Source organism: Rhea americana, unplaced genomic scaffold, assembly GCF_003343005.1.
Source record: "Rhea americana isolate MKP2758 unplaced genomic scaffold, rheAme1 scaffold_232, whole genome shotgun sequence".
In the NCBI taxonomy this organism is placed as follows: Eukaryota; Metazoa; Chordata; class Aves; order Rheiformes; family Rheidae; genus Rhea; species Rhea americana.
In genome coordinates this window covers 839,955-848,811 of record NW_028186349.1, presented here as the reverse complement: position 1 = coordinate 848,811, position 8,857 = coordinate 839,955, and positions in this window count along the sequence as shown.

Sequence of the window (8,857 nt, the reverse complement as noted above, 5' to 3'; positions counted from 1 at the left end):
AAGAAAGATCTGGCCAATATATTACTATTTTTCTTACTCCTATGAGAGTATTTTCTCCTGTGAGAACTGATCTGTGTTTATATATAACCGTCGTGAGGAACTATGAAGCTGCAGGGTTGCTATTCTGTGCAGGGATGGAGGGGAAAATCGGAAAATTCTCTCACAGGTTGATTTGTTGATGGTCCTTCTGGTGAGCACTAAGAAAATAAAGAACTTTTCATGCTTTCAGAGCACCATGCCATCTATGTGGTTATCAGCCTAGACTACCTTTCTAGTGATGTATTACACAGTAATACAGTCCTTCAAAAAATCAGGTTTAAATTAGACCTGATGTTCATAGTTGCAGCCATACAGTTTTATTCCAACTACATGGGCTAAGGCTATGAAATCAGGATGAGAAGCCAGACCTAAATGTGGAAACTTGGAGCAAATCATGTTGTGATAGATTAAACAATGTATTTTAAAGTCTGAGAAATGAAAAAGCTGTGCCCTGAAAGACAGGCATCTGAAAYGATGACAAATGAAGTTGGAAGCATCAGGATAATCTGGCTGCTTTTGGAAAATTTTTAGATTGGCTCATCTGTGTATTAACCCATTATGTGTCTGAAGAAGCCAACCCCGAAATACTGAAATATGTTGCATTAATTAAAAGAAAATGAAGATTTGCAAATGAGTTAACACTATCCTCGTGTGTGACTCAGAGGGAATCCACTCTGTTTCAAGTTTTTCTGTTGACCTACACTAAGCTAGTGTGCACTAGAGAGGGAAATTCTGCACTACATTAAAGAAGTATTTTGAGATTAACAGAAATTAAATTGTAATCATGCCAAATCTGTAAACCTTTTGAGAGATTGTAATCCTAAATCTCCCAGTTACTTAATCAGATATGGAAAAGATCGGATGTTAAATTCATTCTTAACAATAAAATATCTAAGTAAAGGCAAACAAAAAGTGCAGCTTGCGGATTTGCCCTGTATATTTTTTGGACTGTTTATCCCTGTGTGTTTAGTCTACTATTATTCGGTCTTAAATGCAGGAAAAGAAAGAGAAAATTGCAGTGAGAGTCAAATCCCATAATAAGCGTCTCAGAATAGGTTACCTTCAGCAATATCTTAAAAAATACTGTGCCTGGAAAGTAGGCAAGTAGGAATACTTTGTCTTCCTATAGTGTCAAGAGGAAGTCTTACTGACTTGTTTTATTTTGTTTCATTAACTGACTATTTCACATGGTCTCCTACTATCTGTCTTATTTTCGTAGTCAGATCTTGCGTTTAAACTATCACGTATTATCCATGTATTATATATTTAACAAGATACCATTCATGCCGTCTTGGATTTGGAAGTATAAGGTCCACTTAACTCTCATAATTAAATGTTTTCTGAATGATAACTTCTTGCTGAAGTGGAATTTTGTGAGAATTGAATGAAACAATAATGAATTTTCCTACTTTATTTTTGCTAGTAATGCTCATTAATTTGCATTTTGTATATTTGAAAATATAGTATCGTGCATAAAATTGTATTAGCCTATGGGGAGTATGCTCTTGACAGAAATATGATGTTTTGATCAGCACAAAGCACTTAAAAATATTCTACTATAACCAAACCAGTGCACAAGCATAAATAACAGTGGCAGAATTTTTATGTGCCCATATAGTGAGTTTCGTAGAATATATTACAGCAGTACTCATTTACTTCATCTTGAAATACCCAAATTATTATCACCTATATACATCCAGTCATGTACAATCCTAAAACACTATTAGTGCCCAGTGATGTAAAGACAAGTGCTTATAAAAATGGCCTCTTAAGTATAGTACAAAGAAAACAACATCTTAAGAGTTATTTCTGATGGAGTACAGGACATTAAAATGCTGCTAGATGATATCCCAGCTTGGGCTTAAAGAATTAATGAAGAACAAATGTTCTAACTGACATGTAAGCATGAAATTCTCTCTGTGGGTTGACCTTCATTCTTCWGCAGTTAGTTAATGAGGATTTTCTTTGTTATCTTTCTTGCTGAAGAAGCTTAGGGCCTTGTATCATTATTGAATGAACACAATGTCACCTCAGCTGGCAGAAATGTTTTGTCTTTTGTCAGGAAAAGAAGTTTCCTCATGTCAGCTGGTGAAAGCACAACACGGCAACAAGCAATTGAGACCAGACATTTCAATTCAGCTAACTGAGCCCAGTGGAGATGTTTAACCTGCTGCAGTTGTTTTGATCAGAATATTTAGGCTTCGTTATTATCTGACTCTTGTATCTACTTCTGAAGTTTGCAACTATATTGTTATAAATTAATGATAAACAGAAGCATTTTATCTTGAGAACTGCTCACAATATTCCCCTTCTAACAGTTAATTACCATTTGTTGGCTGAACAGTGTGTATTTTTGAAATGAACACTTAAAGAACAGCTGCTTTTTATCTGATTCAAAACGACAAGTGTATTGTAACTACCAGTGGATCTTGTAAGGTGGGGGAGCACATCTGCTCAGAGAACTGGAGCTGTAACTTTGAGCTATTCTGTGAGATGCATCATATTATGCAGAGCTGTATAAGGGCTCGAGTAAAAATTGCAAGTTTCATCCAACATCAGCCTGTTATTTGGGCTCCCTCACATACTTGTAGCATATTCTCTCTATTGCTCAGGGCACCGGGTTCATTATACATAGCAGCAAAGCCACTAAAAATAATGAATCTTCTGTTGAATTCATGAACAAAATTTAATTTTTCTCTATTTACAAATGGCTCAGGATGAATGTTGGAGGGGAGGAGGAAGAGAAGGCATTAGCTGAAATCATTATTTTAGAAATGTATTCATGAATTGTTCATCCAGCTTTAATACATACAAGATAGCTGCTGATACAGGACCTGATCATGGGCATGCATAAAATCTCTGTTGCTGAAGGAAATGCTAAGTGTGCAGATGGTAAGTGATAACAGAGTTTTACAACCTCTTAGYATTTCCTCCCTGCAACCACAGAAAACCCTACTGATTTTTTTAGGGAAAAGACAAATACCCTTTTTCCATCCATTTTGGCTAACAGGAAAAAGATGCTAACCCTGCCACTGAGGACCCCTTTCCTCAATTTCCTGTATTGTGGGATCATGCAGAGATGCAAAAGCTTTCTGTCAAAAATAACTTCCATTACATGCAAAATTGGCTTAAAATCACAAGCTTGTGGTACTATTGCTGTCATAGAGATGAGRCTGAAAACAAGAGATGGAAAAAGTTTCCCTGTAGTTGAAGATAGAGGCTCAGGCTCTGTGGGTGGGAGTTTGTTGTAGCAGAGGGGTATGAAACACTTAACAGATAAACCTGTATCCTGCTCAGTAACAACACTTCCATTGGCTTCAGCTAGACTTGTATTTTCCTCATGCACTCTAATTTTCCATATTATATCTAAAAACACATACTAATTGGAGAAAATTGTATAATTTTCCTTGGGAGCAGACAATCTAATTTGCAAGTATGACTACCTAAATTGGAGTATGTAATTCTGTGCTGAATATTTAAGAAATACTGAAAAGTTATGGGGCAGTATAATTGAAATGTCTAATTTATGCCTCTTCCCCAACCCACAGAAATATTCAGGTTTTGAAAAAACACATTGAAAATAATCTGCAATCTTTCAAAGTTTCTTGTGTAATGAGATACAACCTAGAACAAGAGAAAAATGGACTGATAAGGCCTTCATTTGGAATATGAGATGCACAGGCAGTAATATTTATTGCTGTTAGTATTTGTCAGAGATGTCTACTCTCACGCTCTGATTTTGACCAGAACTTTCTGCTAATTTTTCTTTTAGAAGTCTGCTTGAACTAGGATGTTTTAAAATAAATTGCCCTGAATAAATCAATATTTTTCAACCAAAAAGAAAAACTGTGATTGAAAACTTCAAACCACCCCAATCAGCTGAATCTTTGTGTCATATATAATGCTGATTATTTTACTTAAATAGAGTGGCCTACTATAACACTCTGAAGAGCAATACTCTATCGTAGTCCACGGTATAAGGTAATAAGCAACAACAAATGAAACCTGAAATCACTTATATATTCAGAGGTTTTGTTATGTTGCATTTTGCCTAATAGTCATCTTTTTTTTTCAGGTGAGAGTACTTGCACCACCATTACATCAACTCATGACCATGTGTTGTTAATATGTAATGCAAAGGAAAAGCACTTAAGCAGGTTTGTTATCCCAGTATTCAGCTTGTCTTCAATCCTGTAAACTTCATTTTTGAGCTGACAGGCACATATGTTTTGTTAAAGTCATTAAAATAATGCTGTATTAAATACTTCTCTAAAGTAAGTCAAGTACAACTGTGTTACCTTCTGGTTATTAGGATACACATGTCTAATATACATTCATTTTGGAGTCCCTAAGGGGACAGCCTTGTTATTAATACAGCAGAGAACAGCTGAGCGAGCATATGGTTTATTAAGACACGCTTATATTGATTGTATGTGGATACTGTTCAAAAGGGTCACTGGTCTATAACTGTGAGATCCTTTGTGATCCATGCTTTGAACCTCAGAGCTCAGTAGGAGCGCTCTTGAGCTGATGGATTTGTTTTCAGACGGAAAAAAAAATTGTATTTGTATCGAAGTTGGAAATTAATGGAATGCTTGAGAACCTATACCATCAAAACACAAACAATTAATGAATAAGAAAAACATTGAAGAAAATTTTGCAGCCATGAGGAACTTGCAGTCCAGAAGGTCTAGAACTTAGAGGTTTATGTGGARGCTTGTGCAGTAATCTGATCCGTGGGTGGGACCCAACACGACCTACATAAAACACAGCATAACCTGACTGGAGTTAAAAGCAGTTAAAATCATGTCGACATGACTTTCACCCTCATACTGCTCAACTGATTTTCTTCTCTTCCTGAGTATCGCAATTCCTGCTCTATTGCTTCACTCCAGTTAACATTTATAATAAGCTTTTATTTTTAAGGCTGCTTTTCATTACAAGGGACAGCCCAGGACAGGCTGAGCGCTGCGGTGCAGCGTTTCAGCTTCCTGTGGAWCGCCAGCTAGAGCGTCACACGAGAAATTATGAGTGTAGCCTGAAAATAAAAGTATGTGGAGTTAAGCTGTGAGAAGACCCAGCGTGGATTAGATTTCTTCTTCTCCTTTCAAAGCTGCTTCGGTCTCAGGGAAGGTGCCGTCAGTATCTGCCTAACACCTCGAATCGCACGTGCCAGGTCTTCGTGGCTGAGCTTAGGGCAAGTCTTGGTCGTGCTGTGACGCTGCGGGAGGAGACGAGGCTTCGCCTTTTCCCTTGCTCGGGCGGAGCGGGCTGTGCGGGGCCGGGCCGGTCGGGGCCGGTCGGGGCCGGTCCCGCCCGGCGCAGCGCGGCGGCCGCGGGGTGAAGGCGACGCTCAAGGAAGCCCCCCGGGGCGAAGCCGCGGCGGGTCGCGGTGCAGCGCGCCCGTAAATCCCAGGGGGACTAACCCAGTGGGCTTAGGCACGTCCTCGGCACCGTCCGGATAGCTGGTAGGGTATTTAGTGTAACCTAACACCAGAGAAGGAGCCGTGGGGTTRAACGGGTGGGAAGGAGGAGGAGGCGGACACCCGGGCGAGGAGCGGCCGTGTCGCCCCGCGACGGACGGGACGGCGCTGCCCCCCTCGCTGGGCCGCGCTGCGGACACCTTCCTCCTCCGGACTCGAAACGCAGAGACCGCACCTGAGTTATGGTGGTCTCCCAGGTGCCTTGTCTCTCCTGTGAGCTTCTTAGCCYTAAAAGTCTTGAAACACCTTTCCTACCGATTCATTTTTCCAGGCATTGCAGAGGTCCCTTAGCAATAGAGGCTCAGCTGTTCACATTGTGAATGTTTTCCTGTGGAAACAGGGCATTAAAAATAATTTACTCCTTAAACTACCTGGATGTGAAATAGCACACTTGGATGCAGTCCTAACTGTGGGGTGAAACTGGCTTATCCAAGGAAAGTGATACTGAATACCAGATGCTGAACAGGGSAGACCCTGTGGCCTGGATGTTGTATGGACTGTGGACTTCTGTTTATTTCTTCATTTTGTGTGACTTTTTAAATGACTTKCCCAGATACAGCTATTTCTTTATTTCTTTACCTGTGAAATGGGGGAAGCATTTTACAGAGTGGTGTTTTGAGAWTGAAGTCTTTGGTGCTGTAAAGAAGAGGCCGTACTAGTTTACATATAAGAAACATTATCTGCAGTTTTCTTATTTTGGAATTTCATTTTTAAAACTAAGCCAAAACCTCATAGCTAATCTAATTCATATATCTTATGGCATTTTTTTTAGTGATACATGTTATTTCCCCCCCCCCCCCCCAAAAAAAAAAAAAAGAAAAAAGAAAAAGAAAACATGGAAGTATAGGAAAATGTATCTCTTAAAGAAATAATGTCATCCTGGTCTCCAAAATATTCCCTGGTCTAATCAATTTCCTTTTAAGTATCTAAAAGCGTTCCCTATTTATAAGAGGARAAATGTGAGGTAAATATTAATGAACAAGTTTCCTTTGTATTTATCTGAACTTCTTTAATCTGCTACCTATAAGCAACAAATAGAATAGTGACGATGATTTCTCAGAATAGTTGATTGTTGGTATTAATAGAACCTTTTTCCACGACGTGATTGATGGAGCAGCTGTTTTTATGGAGAGTAATGCAGTCAGTCTAATACAAAATGGATTTACACTTAACCATGGTTAGCATACCTACCTCTGTGGTTATTAGGAGACGAGTAAAAGTTTGCAAGTATGAAAATGCAACTCCTGCTTGGGACACTGTGATGCTGAAAGAGTGGTGATGACGATAACCCACTATAATTCCTCTAGAGAGATGTTATTTCTTGCATAGTCCTTGGCAGTTTGGAAAGGCAAGATGCCAGTCAGCAGGAAAGCTTTGTATCAGGTAAGGTCCCTGACCCTTGCTAAAATATATTTCCTTTGTGGGGAATTATTTAAAGAAAATATATTTTATTTCTTTCAGGCTGATTTTTAGCAGTATTGATTGTAATTTTTTCAAGTATAAATTGAAGGAACTCTTCAGAAAGGCAGCAGTCATACAGTGCTTCAGATAATCCAGAGTTGGTCTGTGATATTTGATGTGGTCTAGTCTGCAAGAGGAAATACAGATACCTGCTTTATTCAGTGCAAAGAGACATTTTTTAGTTTCATTAAAAGATGAAAACATACCTTTTTGAAGAATACGGTTTATCCATAGAAATTGAGTATATTGTTCTCAAATTTCAGAGTTTCAAATTTCTCCCCTCTTGCCCCCTGACTTCTCTCCCCAGACATAATCAGTAAACCAGGCTGGTGGTCAATATATATTAAACACCTGGAACTTGGGGGGAAAAGTGTGTAATGATACAGTGGTTGATAAAAGATTAAAATATTCTGACACATAATCTGAAGATACTTGAATTGTAACGAGTATTTGAAAATTGACACAGTTCCACAAAGTTTTAAGAGCAGAAGAGCCAGGTGTTGTACTTTAATCACACTGGAAGAAACAGCTGATGCATACTGCAATAGCGGTAATTCCAAGCTAGAAGCCTACAAATAATCTAGCTACAAATTATATTGTCAAGAGAATCCAAATACTTTGTAATATAGTCTAATACATATTAATTTGAGAGCCCTATAGGGGACAGTCTTGTTATTAATACACAGAGGAACAGATGTGATAGCATATGGTTTACCAACTTGTATTTATGTTAATTCTATGTAAATAGGATTTTAATAAGGTAACATTAGTCTATAGCTTCAGTTTCCTAATATATCTTTCTTCTTTGAAGAAGATAATAGAATTATCTAGACTGGGGTTTAGGATCAGAGAAAAGGTAAGTGGGAAGAGATTCCATTTTAGGTAAGACTTATAAGTGACTAGAAAAAATCCATCCTTTTTAGAGCATTCTGTAATAAATTCAAAAAAACTTTGAGCCTCAATGATGAAATACAGTTGGTTAAAAATTGAATTATTTTGTTCATCAATATTAGCACTTCCAAAATTTTGCTAAAAAAAAGATTGCCTTAACTAGTCTTAAATTTTCATCTGTTCTCTCATTATTGTTTTCAGTTTCAACTTGCGTTTGGCTGCCTTGGAGAAGTTTCCAAAATTTCATAAAATCTTCAGAAAATCTCCAATGTCACCTTAAGTCTAATGGCTATCTATACAACCCACCTGCTGCTCGCAGCTAGAAGAGCTGAGAATGCAGTTCTGCCTTAGCTCAGGCTTCTCAGCAGCTTTCTCTGGGGCACTTTTTTTTTTTTTTTTTTTTTTTCTCCTAGGCATGGGTAGCAGCCATTTTAGTTTGCAGTGAGAACGGAGTAAGCAATGTGTGTTCCTGCAAGCAGGTGAGGAAATAGAAGGTATAAATCAGCACTAATGCTTAAGAAGACTTTTGAAAACTTTCTGTATACTATTAGGAATTTCTATTTTAAACATTTGAATTAAGCTTTCCAAAGGATGCCAGTTCACCTCAGTAATGCCTAATCTATGAGGTAATTTTGAAGTTTGAGATCTTTTCCTATGGTTTCAGTCCTACAGTAGATGTGAGCTATATTAACTGTAGCCTTCTGTTCACGGCTAAAAAACAGTGGATGGAAGCATAGTTTAATTCTCTCTTCAATAGTTAGAGATCTGGTTTTATTCTGGTTTAAAGGGAAAAATACTTTTTGTCTAAAATTTGTTTTCAATTCCTAATGTGCAGAGAGGTCTGTGATTTTTTGGATGGAGAGTGTAAATATTTGCAGGCACTGTTTAATTTCAAAGCTATAAATACCACTTATCATTTTGTATGTTTTGTCTGGTGTGTCAGAAATATTTTCTATGCACATCACTTTTTTTTTTTTTTTTTT